Here is a 12,916-nt window from a genome sequence, read left to right as displayed (position 1 = left end):
CTCCGGAGAAGGGCGGCATATAAATCAAATTAAAAAAAAAAATACTGTGTAAAAATCGGAGTACGGCAAATGATAGTCAATAATTACAACACATTTGATCAGTATTATGTACAGAATCGTACAGAGCAGTGATGGTTAACCTTTTTGGTGCCGAGTGGCCAAAGCACACGAGCGCGCAGGTGAATGCACACACGTGTGCCAGAACCCCCAAAATGCAATGCGAGTGCCCTCCTGCGCATGCGCCCCCCCCCACACATGCACACATGAGTCCCCCTATGCGCCCCACCTCCCCGCGCATGTGTGGCAGAGACCAAAGACCAGCTGGCCGGGAGAAGGTGCACATGCATGCATGGTGGAGTGGGCTGGGACGACGGCTGGTGTGCCCGCAGAGAGGGCTTTGCGTGCTACCTGTGGCAGGTGTGCCATAGGTTCGCCATCATGGATATAGAGTTTCCTGCTTAAGCAGAGGTCTGGACAAGAAGACCTCCAAGGTCCCTTCCCAGTCTGCTCTTCTGTAATTAACCTTAGTCACGTTAAGATTTGTAGACTTCAACTCCCAGAATGCCGTGCTCGCTGAGGAATCTTGGGAATTTAAATCTACGTGTCTGAAAAGGGCCAGGTTTGAGAATCATTGAACTGGATCTTGGCTAAACATAAGGACAAATGTCTTCACAATAAACATTCATTTTTAAAACTGCGATTTGCTTATTTTAAGTTTTGTGCTGTAAACGCCATCTGTTCCGCACTCCAAAATAGCAGGAAACTCTGCTGCCCATTTTCACCGATCACAGTCACAGCAGTTTCTGGAACCGTCCTTGGAGGACTGGAAGATTGCCTGTGGCCATGGAACTGGAGGTTCCATTCCATTTCTGCCTGATGGGATTAAAAACAAAAAAGAAAGAAAGAAAGATGCCATTCTTATGTTTCAGGCATTAGGATGACTCATTGGGGGCCACATTAGCAAGACGCCTTGGCTGGGTTTACTTACCACGCAAAGCACTTATCATATAGTTCTTTGGTTTATACCAGTGTTTCTCACCCTTAGCAATTTTAAGTGGACTTCAAGTCCCATGAATCCTTCTTCACCCTAGGATCCTAGGGGAATTCTGGGAGGGGAAGTCCACACCTCTCAAACTTGTTGAGGTTGAGGAACACTGGCTTCTGAACCCAGCATAATGCTCAACAAACTCTGGTTCAACAAAACGTGATTTAGTACGACCCATAAATTCCACCAGAGAGCAGAATAGAAATATATGCTTCCACAGGATGCGGGCTGTGCTTGATGGATAACAGAGGAATAGCAAATGCTGCTGAACCGTTTCATCTATGCAACAATTCCAAGATATCACTCTGCTAAACAACTAATCCCCACAACACTGTCAAATTATTTACTAAGACTGTATTACTGTTCTTCTTCTCATCCTTCCTATTACCTATCTCCTCCCATTTATGACTGTAACCATGTTGCTTGTATCTTTATGATTTATATTGTTTTATTTGTTTCCTAGTATGATTTGATTGCTTATTTACTATCCTATGACTATCACTAAGTGTTGTATCTTATGATTCTTGATGAATGTATTTTTTTCCTTTTCTTTTATGTATACTGAGATGCACCAAAGACAAATTCCTTGTGTGTCCACTTGGCCAATAAAGAATTCTATGAAGCTGCTCCTTAATCAAAGCTATTTTTGCCCATGTCTTGCTATACCCTCCTGTCCCCTCCTGGTTATAATCCATACTGCACCCATTTCAAACAAGATGGTTTATTTTTAATCTGGGCTTCATCTCGGGGCCATTTTAAATAAAAGATTGTCCTCTGCCAATTCTTTTATTACCCTAAATTCCATTTAGAAAAGCATAAAGGTTAAAATGTACCAGATTAAAAACAAATTTCAAACATGCTACAAAATAAAATTTGGTAAAAACAAAATCATAAAGTAAACAGCCACGCATAAACAATCAACGTCGTTGATGTTGATGAATTTTATAGTCCATAAAACAAAACCGGGCCATATTAACTGTCTGATTTGGTTCTGCAACCCAACAAGACAGACAAAGACTTCAGAGGATAATTAGAAGTGCAGAAAAAACAATTACTACCAACCTGCCTTCCAATGAGAACCTGTAGACTGCACGAGTCAAAAAGAGGGCTGTGAAAATATTTACAGACCCCTTGCATCCTGGACATAAACTGTTTCAACTCCTACCCTCAAAGCGACGCTATAGAGCACTGCACACCAGAACAACTAGACACAAGGACAGTTTTTTCCCGAACGCCATCACTCTGCTAAACAAATAATTCCCCCAACACTGTCAAACTATTCACTAATTCTGCATTACTGTTACGATTAGTCTTCTCACCGTTCCTATCACCCATCTCCTCCCACTTATGACTGCATGACTGTGACTTATTGCTGTATCCTTACGATTTATATTGATTGTTTCCTAGTATGATTTGATAGCTTATTTGTACCCTATGACTATCATTGTGCTCTACCTTATGATTCTTGACAAATGTATCTTTTCTTTTTATGTACACTGAGAGCATATGCACCAAAGACAAATTCCTTGTGTGTCCAATCACACTTGTCCAATAAAGAATTCTATTCTGTTCAGTTCTATTCTGCTCTGCTCTGCTCTGCTGTACCCTACCCTACCCTACCCTACCCTACCCTACCCTACCCTACCCTACCCTACCCTACTCTATTCTATTCTATTCTATTCTATTCTATTCTATTCTATTCTATTCATAATATTATTGGTCAGCTACTAACAATTGCACATGAGATAAATCTCTGCAAGCTGGAAATTTAGTTAATAATGGTACTATACTGTAAAACATAACCCTGCACTTTTATAGAATGAACAATATAATTTGTAACAAGAACATATGTTGTAACTTCCACCATTCCTTCCACACAAGGACAAAGCAGGGGGCAGGGGTGGGGGAGAGATTTTTCCAAATCTTATTCATTTTTTTATTTATCAAATAAATAAAAATAAATCTACCTGAATAGATTTTAATGAGATCTTCCTTCAATCTTTAGTGTGTAAGGTTTTTTTTTTTTAACATATGGTCAGAAGACTGTTTCCAATTCCTGATCTTATTTTAATACATTATGTCAACCAACATTTCATAAAGTCCTATTCTCCTTTGGGTGAATTATATTCTATAGGTTTGAATAGGTTTTAGGCTTAGAAAACGTTTAAAAAAATGTTAATAGGATCAAAATATTAAACTGCAGAAAATGTTTAAAAAAAACCTTTTTTTCACTGTAATTTTCAATATGTGAAGTTCAGGAGTGAGTAGGTGGCAGTGGGTAGGCAAGGAAAACGAGAGCATTCTCAAAGAAAATGATAGTAACTCAGATGATACTTGTCCATATATACATTGCAAAGTAACACACGTTCAGATACATACATTCCTACTACATTCCTTTTCGTGAATACTAATAAATTTGAAGGTTATAGGAACATAAACAGAATAACTACTAAACCAACAAACCTTTTGTTATTGCTATTGCAACGCATGACAAAATTTTAAATAGAAAGGGTTTCCGAAAGCATCCATCATCACACTTTAAGTCATCTTCAAATGTCACTATTCTGGTTTGCTGATGCCATTTCTTTTTCGGTATTGTGGTTATTATTTTCTGAGTGCCAGAGAGCCTTTAAACTGCATAACTATTGGCCTTTTGCTCTGTGTTTTAGAATAGAGGAGAAAAATGATACACCCCTTCCAAGTTTACAATTAAATTATAGACCCCATCCTTCCTCATGTGAATGAGCAGTAAAATATTGGGGTAACTTCTCAGTGTGATAGAGCACAATTCATCATCACTAGCAGCAGGGAATGTCTACAAATTAACAAGATCCTGTCACATAAACTTTTTCTCCAAGTTAGTAATGAAAAAACACAAGGCATGAGGGGCAGGCACTGTTTTCATCATTTCCAATCTACAGTACAGGTAAGTCCTTGATTTATAACCACTCATTTAGTGACCGTTCAAAGTTACAGTGGCTCTGAGAAAAGTGACTTATGATCGATCTTCACCCTTACAACCGTCATCACAATATCCCCGTGGTCACAGGATCAAAGTTTGGGAACTTGGCAATTGTATTAATAACGGTTGCAGCATCCTGGGGTCACTGAGGTTGCTTCCCAACCAGCTTCCGATAAGCAAAATCAACGGTGGAAGAAACCAGATTCATTTAGTAACTTTGATATTCACTTAACAACTGCAGTGATCTGTTTAATAACCAGGCAAAATAGGTTGTAAAACCAGGCGTGCCTCACTTAACAATGGTCTTGCTTAACAACATTAATTCTGATCCCAATTGTAGTCATAAGTCAAGAGCTACCTTTTCTTTTTATTAGTTTATTTCACACAGAACATTTAAAAGTTGGGTTCTCCTTGCTGAATGAAGTGACGTCATCCTTAATTCAGGACTCTGTATCGTAACCTTTTCCTGATGTATGAGGTAAACCATTTCTCTTGTTGTGTACCGTATACATGCTCACAAAGCTGAAATACACCTTGATATATTTCCTTTTTAGTAAGCAAGCAAGTCTTCCTCCCAATCCATATCTAGACTTCAAAATATTAAATTTAAATTATCGTGGGTTTCATTTATATTAATTTAAATATATTAAAATTAAATATATTTAAATAAACCCACTCAAAAGCCAGTTTGGCCTACCGGTGAAGGTGATAGACTATGAGAAGGGGAAATGGAGTCCTGCTTTAGGCACAAAAGCCAGCTGGGTGACTTGGAACCGAAATTTCATTCTCAGCCATAGAAAGAAGACAAGGGGCAAAATTCAGCAGAAATGATTGCATGAATTTAGAATAGAATAGAATAGAATAGAATAGAATAGAATAGAATAGAATAGAATAGAATAGAATAGAATAGAATAGAATAGAATAGAATAGAATAGAATAACAGAGTTGGAAGGGACCTTGGAGGTCTTCTAGTCCAACCCTCTGCTTAGGCAGGAAATCCTACACCACTTCAGACAAATGGTTATCCAATCTCTTCTTAAAAACTTCCAGTTTTGGAGCATTCACAACTTCTGGAGGCAAGTTGTTCCACTGATTAATTGTTCTAACTGTCAGGAAACTTCTCCTTAGTTCTAAGTTGCTTCTCTCCTTGGTTAGTTTGCTTCTTGTCCTGCCTTCAGGTGCCTTGGAGAATAGCTTGACTCCCATGTCCCATTTGGCCACTTAGTCACTGGGAATCAAGTCTAATTGCAAGGCAATGTTTTAAAGGAAAAAAGTCATCTTGTAGAAGATAAAGTTCTCAAATCTGCTTCTCATGGTGGATTCCATATTCTTTCTTGCCTGATTTATGGACCGTGTCAAATCCCTCACTTGAGTTTATGGGTTTTCTCCCAAACATTCATCACATAATGATAGGGTCAGGAGAAGATTCAGGGGAAAGTCCTGGGCACTCATGAACAGAATCATCTTACCATGTTTTTGAAACGAATTAATCATCTAATGAGATGGCAACCTCCCACATTAAACCGCTACATCTGGAACCCAACGTCATCTACCTACAGCAGTATTGAATAAATAAATACTCACCCCTTGAATGAATCCCAGGAAAAGCTTCCTGTCTGCTTCTGGAATCCTTGCTTCTTCTCCAAGAAGTTATGACCTTGAAAATGAAATGATTCTTCAGGCCCAGCTCAGTGTACCAGGATACGTCAGCTCCAACACCAAGGCAGATCTGCTCCCCGGGAGAAAGAGCCTCATCACACAATGGGCTCCTATGTATACTTTGTCCTGCTGAAGAGCAGACGCAAGATGTCAGGATGAAGTGATGTGCAGATGTGGACGATGTCGTGACTGGGCTTACGTATGGATGGCAGGAGGGGAGTGATGGGGGATGGGGAGAGAAAGGGGGGACAAAAATCCCAGAAAGGAAGCAACCAGGCATTTAGGCATGAAGTTGTTTGAATGAGAGTTTTAAAGAGAAGAAGATGGATGGAATTCAGGAAGACATTATCAACAGGGAGCCAGGCCCCAGCGCCATTTTTTTTTTTAATTTGATTTATATGCCGCCCTTCTCCGAAGACTCAGGGCGGCTTACAATGTGCTCAGCAATAGCCTTCATCCTTTTGTATATTTATACAAAGCCAGCTTATTGCCCCCACAAACTGGGTCCTCATTTCACCTACCTTAGAAAGGATGGAAGGCTGAGTCAACCTTGAGCCTTGGCGAGATTCGAACCCTGCAGTAATTGCAGGCAGCTGGTCTTAAGCAGCTTAATAACAGGGTGCCTTAAACCCTTGTACTACCAAGGCTCTTGAATGGGTGTTGGCCTAGCCCAAAGCTGGGAGGTTCGTTTCACCTGCTGCAAGTTAGCCAATACTGCGGTGGGTTTCACATTTTGTTACCACTGGTTCGCGCACCTGCGCACCTTCCGTGCATGTGCTTTGCGGTTCGCCACGTGCATGCCAGTGGTGGGTTGCTCCTGGTTCACCCCGGTTTGGGTAAACCGGTAATGGTGGTGGCCCACCCACCAGATATCATCAAAAACACTCTGTGCATAGACAGAAGCTACCGCACGAATACCGCACGAACCGGTAGCTCCGGGATTTGAATCCCACTACTAGCTGTGTGTGCCTTCTGCCCATGTGCCTGTCCTTCTGCATATGTGCTTTGCTCGTGCATGCGCCTTCTGTGGCCTCAAAAACATGCCTAAATAGGACGGCATAAAGCCGGGGCGGGTGGTGGGTTCACCCATGATCTCCACTACCAGTTCGGGTGAACCCATCCAAACCAGCTGAATAACACCTCTGGTTTAATAAAGGGTCTAAAAATATTAGCGATAAATGTCGGCAGATCCGTTAGCCTGGTGTGCCGAGCCTAGTCAGAATCTGAGCTGGAAAGATAGATTAAAAATCTCTTTATGTGCGCAAGCAAAAAAGGCACCTTCCTTACCCATTTGAGGAGCCTGTTAGAAAGGTGGAGAATCACTTTATATACAATTCAAACATGGTGAGTTTGGAGTGAGTTCTTTCATTGGTTAATATCATTTGACACATCTCTGATGCAGCACGCGGGCTCAAAGGTTGTAGCATGTAACATGTAGGGTAAAGGTTCCTCTCGCACATACGTGCTAGTCGTTCCCGACTCTGGGGGATGGTGCTCATCTCTGTTTCAAAGCCGAAGAGCCAGCGCTGTCCGAAGACATCTCCGTGGTCGGCATGACTAAACGCCAAAGGCGCATGGAACACTGTTATCTTCCCACCAAAGGCGGTCCCTATTTCTCTACTTGCATTTTTTATGTGCTTTCAAACTGCTAGGTTGGCAGAAACTGGGACAAGGAACGGGAGCTCACCCCGTTACGCAGCACTAGGGATTCGAACCGCTGAACTGCCGACCTTTCGATCGACAAGCTCAGCGTCTTTAGCCACTGAGCCAACGCGTCCCACCGATGTAACATGTACCATCCCACAATTCCTTAGTATGCTCATCAACATGTTCAGGAAGTGTGTTTGCCACATGATCATGAGGGATAATGAGTTTGCAAGTAACTAAAAGTTAAAGCCAATCCTTTACACCCTTGAACAGTTTTCTTATCTGGCTATGGATAGCTTTCTTTGTTCCTTCAAGAATTAGAAACATCAATCAAAGAACCTCCTAGTTACTGAAAACATTAATCAAAGAACCCCCCTTTTCCTGCTGCTATCAGTAACATTGGGGGAAAAACCGCATCTGCCTAGCAGTTTCACAGCTAATACATTTATGGCTAATAAATCATAAAATAGCGATCTCCATGCCAGCAATAGCATCTTCTGGAATACTGCCAGCCTTGTAAGGTAGACCATGTCAGGAAACTGATCCACAACGAGGCCAGAACTATATTGAGATGAACCAGAGTAACAGAATTTTGAAAATCTGCCTCTGTTTTCTCTTCTCGCCTTCTTATACTCCAGGAAATCAGGGGAAGTTCAGCCTGAGTCTTTTTGAAATAATTTCCCACCTCCTTGGACTTAACACATGCTTCTTTGAGAACCTAAACAAATAATTCCCTCAACACTGTCAAACTAGTTACTAAGTCTGCATTACTATTAATCTTCTCATCGTTCCTGTCACCCATCTCTTCCCACTTATAACTGTATGACTGTAACCTTGTTGCGGTATCCTTAAGATTCATATTGACTGTTTCCTAATATGATTTGATTGCTTATTTGTTCCCTATGACTACCATGTACCTTATGATTCTTGACGTATGTATCTTTTCATTTATGTACACTGAGAGTGTATGCACCAAGACAAATTCCTTGTGTGTCCAATCAAACTTGGCCAATAAAAATATTATGTTCTATTCTATTCTATTCTATTCTATTCTATTCTATTCTATTCTATTCTATTCTATTCTATTCTATTCTATTCCATTCTATTCCATTCCATTCCATTCCATTCCATTCCATTCCATTCCATTCCATTCCATTCCATTCTTATTCTTATTCCATTCCATTCCACTCCACTCCACTCCACTCCACTCCACTCCACTCCACTCCACTCCACTCCACTCCACTCCATTCCACTCCATTCCATTCCATTCCATTCCATTCCATTCCATTCTTTTGTTGTCCTAATGGCTTCTGGATTCTTGTTCTAAGGTCATTTCCCTGGGTTCCTTCAGAGACAGATGGAGCTACAGAAGTATCTCCCTGTGAAAGTAGGGCTGTCTTCAGGGGTGGGATTCACATAATTTACCTACCGGTTCGCCCAGCACCAAAAATGTGAGCGTACCATGGCTCCCACCTCCGTGCATGCACAGCCTTCCACGCATGTGCTTTGCTTGCAAGCATGGCTTCCACGCATGCGCACGGCTTAAAAATGTGGTTAAATAGGACGGCATAGCGCTGAGGCAGGTGGGAGGGCCCACCTGCAGATCGCCACTACCAGTTCGCCGAACTGGTCCGAACCGGCTGAATACCACCTCTGGCTTTCTTGCGTACTTACAAATTGTGGATAGTGCCTTCAATAGGGCAAGCTTTCAATTTCCCCAGGAGATGGAGAAGAAGAGACAAAATCCATCACCTTGGTTAGATGCTTCAACCTTGAGATCTGCAGATGAAAGTCAGTTTCAAAATAGAGATTGTTTGGCTAGAATACAGTGGTTACTACAAGAACTAGTGTCAGATGCAGGTAGCTTTCAGGGACAAAAAGTGTTTATCGCCTTTACTCTGCCTCGGCTTCCTCCCCCCAGACTCTAACAACACGACAGATGTCATGTTTTTTTAAGCAATGCATTTGTGATTCCAACAGTCCTCATGTCCTGGTTATGTTATGAGTAGCTTTCCCAAAACCGATGGAGTTTGGCAAGGTGAGGATGTTGGGATCTGTAGTTTGACACATCTGGAAGGTCCAGGCGGAGGAAACAGGTGCCATGACCCCAAAAGCAAAGCAGTTCTGCAGATGTGGCTTAGTTGCATGATGGCAACCATCCAACCAGGCCTTGTAGCACATGCCAAGCCCATGTTGACTGGCTAGGTCATTTCTGTCCCCCAGACTGAGCTCACTAAACATGATCTATGAGCCCTATTGAGCAGACTAGATATGTTTTTTTTGGATAAATCTCGGGTTGGTTTAATTCAACCATACGAAGAGTCTGGTGCTATTGTGGGAGTGAAGCTCATAAGGCCTGGAGCAAAGCTGTGTCTCTTCACTCAGGCTTGCCAATTAGCAATTAGGGACATTAAAATAAAAAAAAAAGAGTTGGCAGGTCCAAGTGCCTGATTTCTCCCTGGGAAGACGGGCAAAGGAATTGTTTCCTCAGTGATAAGATGAAGTGTCCTTGCACCCTGAGCGTTCCTGGCACGGAGAAGAGAGAGAGTGGTGTCAGTCACCCACTGTGCGTCCTGGGAGTTGTAGACAAAGAGGCAGTTGTGATCGTCCATGAGTCAATTGACGACAACCGTGTGCACCGGGTGGGTGATTCAGTGATTCATTGTAAAGACAAAAGCTGCAGGGAACGTTCACTCTGGCTGCTAAGGCCTTACACTTTGGAGCAGAGAAAGAGTTTATTGTCCTCGTCGGAGTATAAATATTTCTATATGTTGGGAGGGTGGCATTGAATATTTCATTGGCCCTTGGGCATTTTATTGTGAATTATCACATCCTCCAGCTGCCCAAACCTTTACCTCTAACCCGTATTTGTAAACATGGAGTAGCCATAGAAACAGGGGTGCATTGCCCCAAGTTGAGTCTTCTTAACCACCATTGGCAGAAATGAAATGTAATCGTATGCATCTACACAATATTTCATCATAAACCATGCTGGTTGGATTCATACAATACTCTTAAATAAAGACCAAGCAACTTGTGTTACATCTTCATGCAATTAGGGAATTCGATGAAAGCCTAGCATGAAGACAGCCAGTATTTCATTGGAGAAACATGGGTCTCATGGGGGTCGGGAACTGAAATGTTGGCTTATTTGATGCCTTTGGATGGACAGGTAGCACTTCTCTTTGAGCTGTTTTGCTAAACTACATCAAACATACAAATATTCTCAAGAGCCGTAGTGGCACAGTGGTTAGAATGCAGTAATGCAGACTAATCCTGCCCACAGCCAGGAGTTTGATTCTGACTGGCTCAATATTGACTCAGCCTTCCATCCTTCCGAGGTCGGTACCATGTTTCCCCGAAAATAAGACCCTGTCTTATATTTTTTTGAACCCTGAAATAAGTGCTTGGCCTTATTGCCATGCGCTCAAAAGTCCGATTGGGCTTATTATCAGGGGATGTCTTATTTGGGGGGGGGGGAAGCAGGATAAAATGAGGAACAATTTGTTGGGGCAATATGCTGACTCTGTAAACCGCTTAAAGAGGGCTGTAAAACAATATGGAGCTTATATAAATACTATTCTAAAGATGCTATTCAAAAGAGGGAAACTGTAGGGGGGAAAAATGCAACAGGATGTTACTTAAAATATTTCCTGCTGGTCAAATATTTTTGACCTTAACATTTTTAAATTTTTTATTCATTAAGAAAATTTATATGGCTGCCCAACTCAGTCGTGGTGACTTCCAGGCGGTTTACAGAAGCAAAACACTGAAATTAGCTGAATGAAACCATAATGGGTTCACTAAAATAATCTAAGCAAGCCATGTGCCGGCTTCAGCTGGTTATCCCATCTTCTTGATGTGTACAAAACCGGTACAGATAAAAAAAAAAAAGCATCTTTAAAAAAAAAAATCAGGATTGCATTATTTTTCTAACTGGGACACAAACAATCAGAGTGGCTCAGCTGGAAACCGGTTTTCAGGATTATCTGAAGATATAATGGCCACTAATAAGGAGTGGACTTTAGTGGATATAAAACAGTCTTCATCTTCATTTTTTTTTTCCCATTGCAACCCAAAATACAGAGCGCATCTTATGCCACAGTGACCCCTAGTGTCACAGTGGTGCACTGTAGCCAGCAGCCATTGCCCAATTTCGCACTGAACCAGGGTTTTTTTGGGGTGAGATGGGGTGGGGTGGGGGGGAAAGTGTAATGTTTTTAAGGAACCCTGATCTATATTCTGGAAGAGAAAGAGGGCCCAATCCAGCCCAGCAAATCCTGATCGATCTAGTAATGTTGCCAGGTGTTCACTATTTGAGCGGACAGTCCGCTTTTTTCACATTATGTTCACTATTTTTTTTTCACAAAATAGTGGACATTTTTTTTATTCAAAAGCTTTATGATGAAATTAAAATGTAATTTAATATTTTACATATTATTATAATATATTTGATGTTTTGAATTTTAAGTAAAGTTTTGAAGTGATTATTTTAATACGTGTTAAAATGTTTGTAAGAAAATATATAATTTAATTGTAAATTTTTTTTTTATTTTTTTACGACTTAACCACCCCACCCACCCCTGCTTGTCCGCTATTTTTTGGAAGCAGACCTGGCAACCCTATCGATCTACTATAGATCAATCCGCAGCTGTAGAAGGTTCACCATAAATATCTCTTAGGACAAGGGTATCTAAGTCAATTTCATTGAGGGCTGCATCAGGATTATGTTTGACATTGGGGGGGATGGGTGTGGCCAGGGTGGGCATGGCCAGCTTGACATTACTCATGTTGAGTGGGGGGCACCTGTGGCAGCTCTGGGGCTCTGCCAGTGAAAACAAACTCCTGAGCTCTGTTTTCGGCTGCAACGGCCTCCTGCAACCCTCTGCCAGTGAAAACGGAGTTCCATTTTCACTGGCAGAGGCACTTGTGGGCCGGTCCTTTGCTGTTTCCAGGTCGGCCTCATGGGCCAGATCTAAGCTCTCTGCGGGCCGGATCCAGCCCTTGCCTTAGAGTCAGTCACTTATCTGAAATAGTATAGGTCAGTGGTGAAATCTAATTTTTTTTTACTACCGGTTCTGTGAGCATGGCTTGGTGGGCGTGGTGTGGCTTGGTGGGCATGGCTTGGTGGGCATGGCAGGGGGATACTACAAAATCTCCATTGCCTCCCCACTCCTGGGGGAAGGATATTGCAAAATCTCCATTCCCACCCAACTCTGGGGCCAGCCAGAGGTGGTATTTGCCGGTTCTCCGAACTACCCAAAATTTCCGCTACCGGTTCTCCGAACTGCTCAAAATTTCCGCTACCGGTTCTCCAGAACCTGTCAGAACCTGCTGATATAGGTCCATGATGGCTAACCTATGGCATGCATGCCAGAGGTGGCACGCAGAGCCCTCCCTGCTTCCCCATGCACCGTCACCCCAGATCAGGTCTCCGTGGCGTTTCTTTCGTGAGCTTCTGTTTCCCTGCAAACGACGAAAAAGAAGCTCACGAAAGAAAAAGATCTTACCTCTTGCCATGCAGCCGGTGTTGGGATGCCAGCCAGCTGGTCTTTGGGTCTCTGCTGCACATGCGCACATGTCTGTGCATGCGTGCATTCGCA

This window comes from Pituophis catenifer, unplaced genomic scaffold, assembly GCF_029215685.1.
Source record: "Pituophis catenifer annectens isolate HBS135680 unplaced genomic scaffold, rPitCat1.0.hap2 SCAF_9, whole genome shotgun sequence".
Taxonomy (NCBI): Eukaryota; Metazoa; Chordata; class Lepidosauria; order Squamata; family Colubridae; genus Pituophis; species Pituophis catenifer.
The sequence above is the reverse complement of the archived record's forward strand: the minus strand, read 5'-3'. Positions refer to the sequence as shown.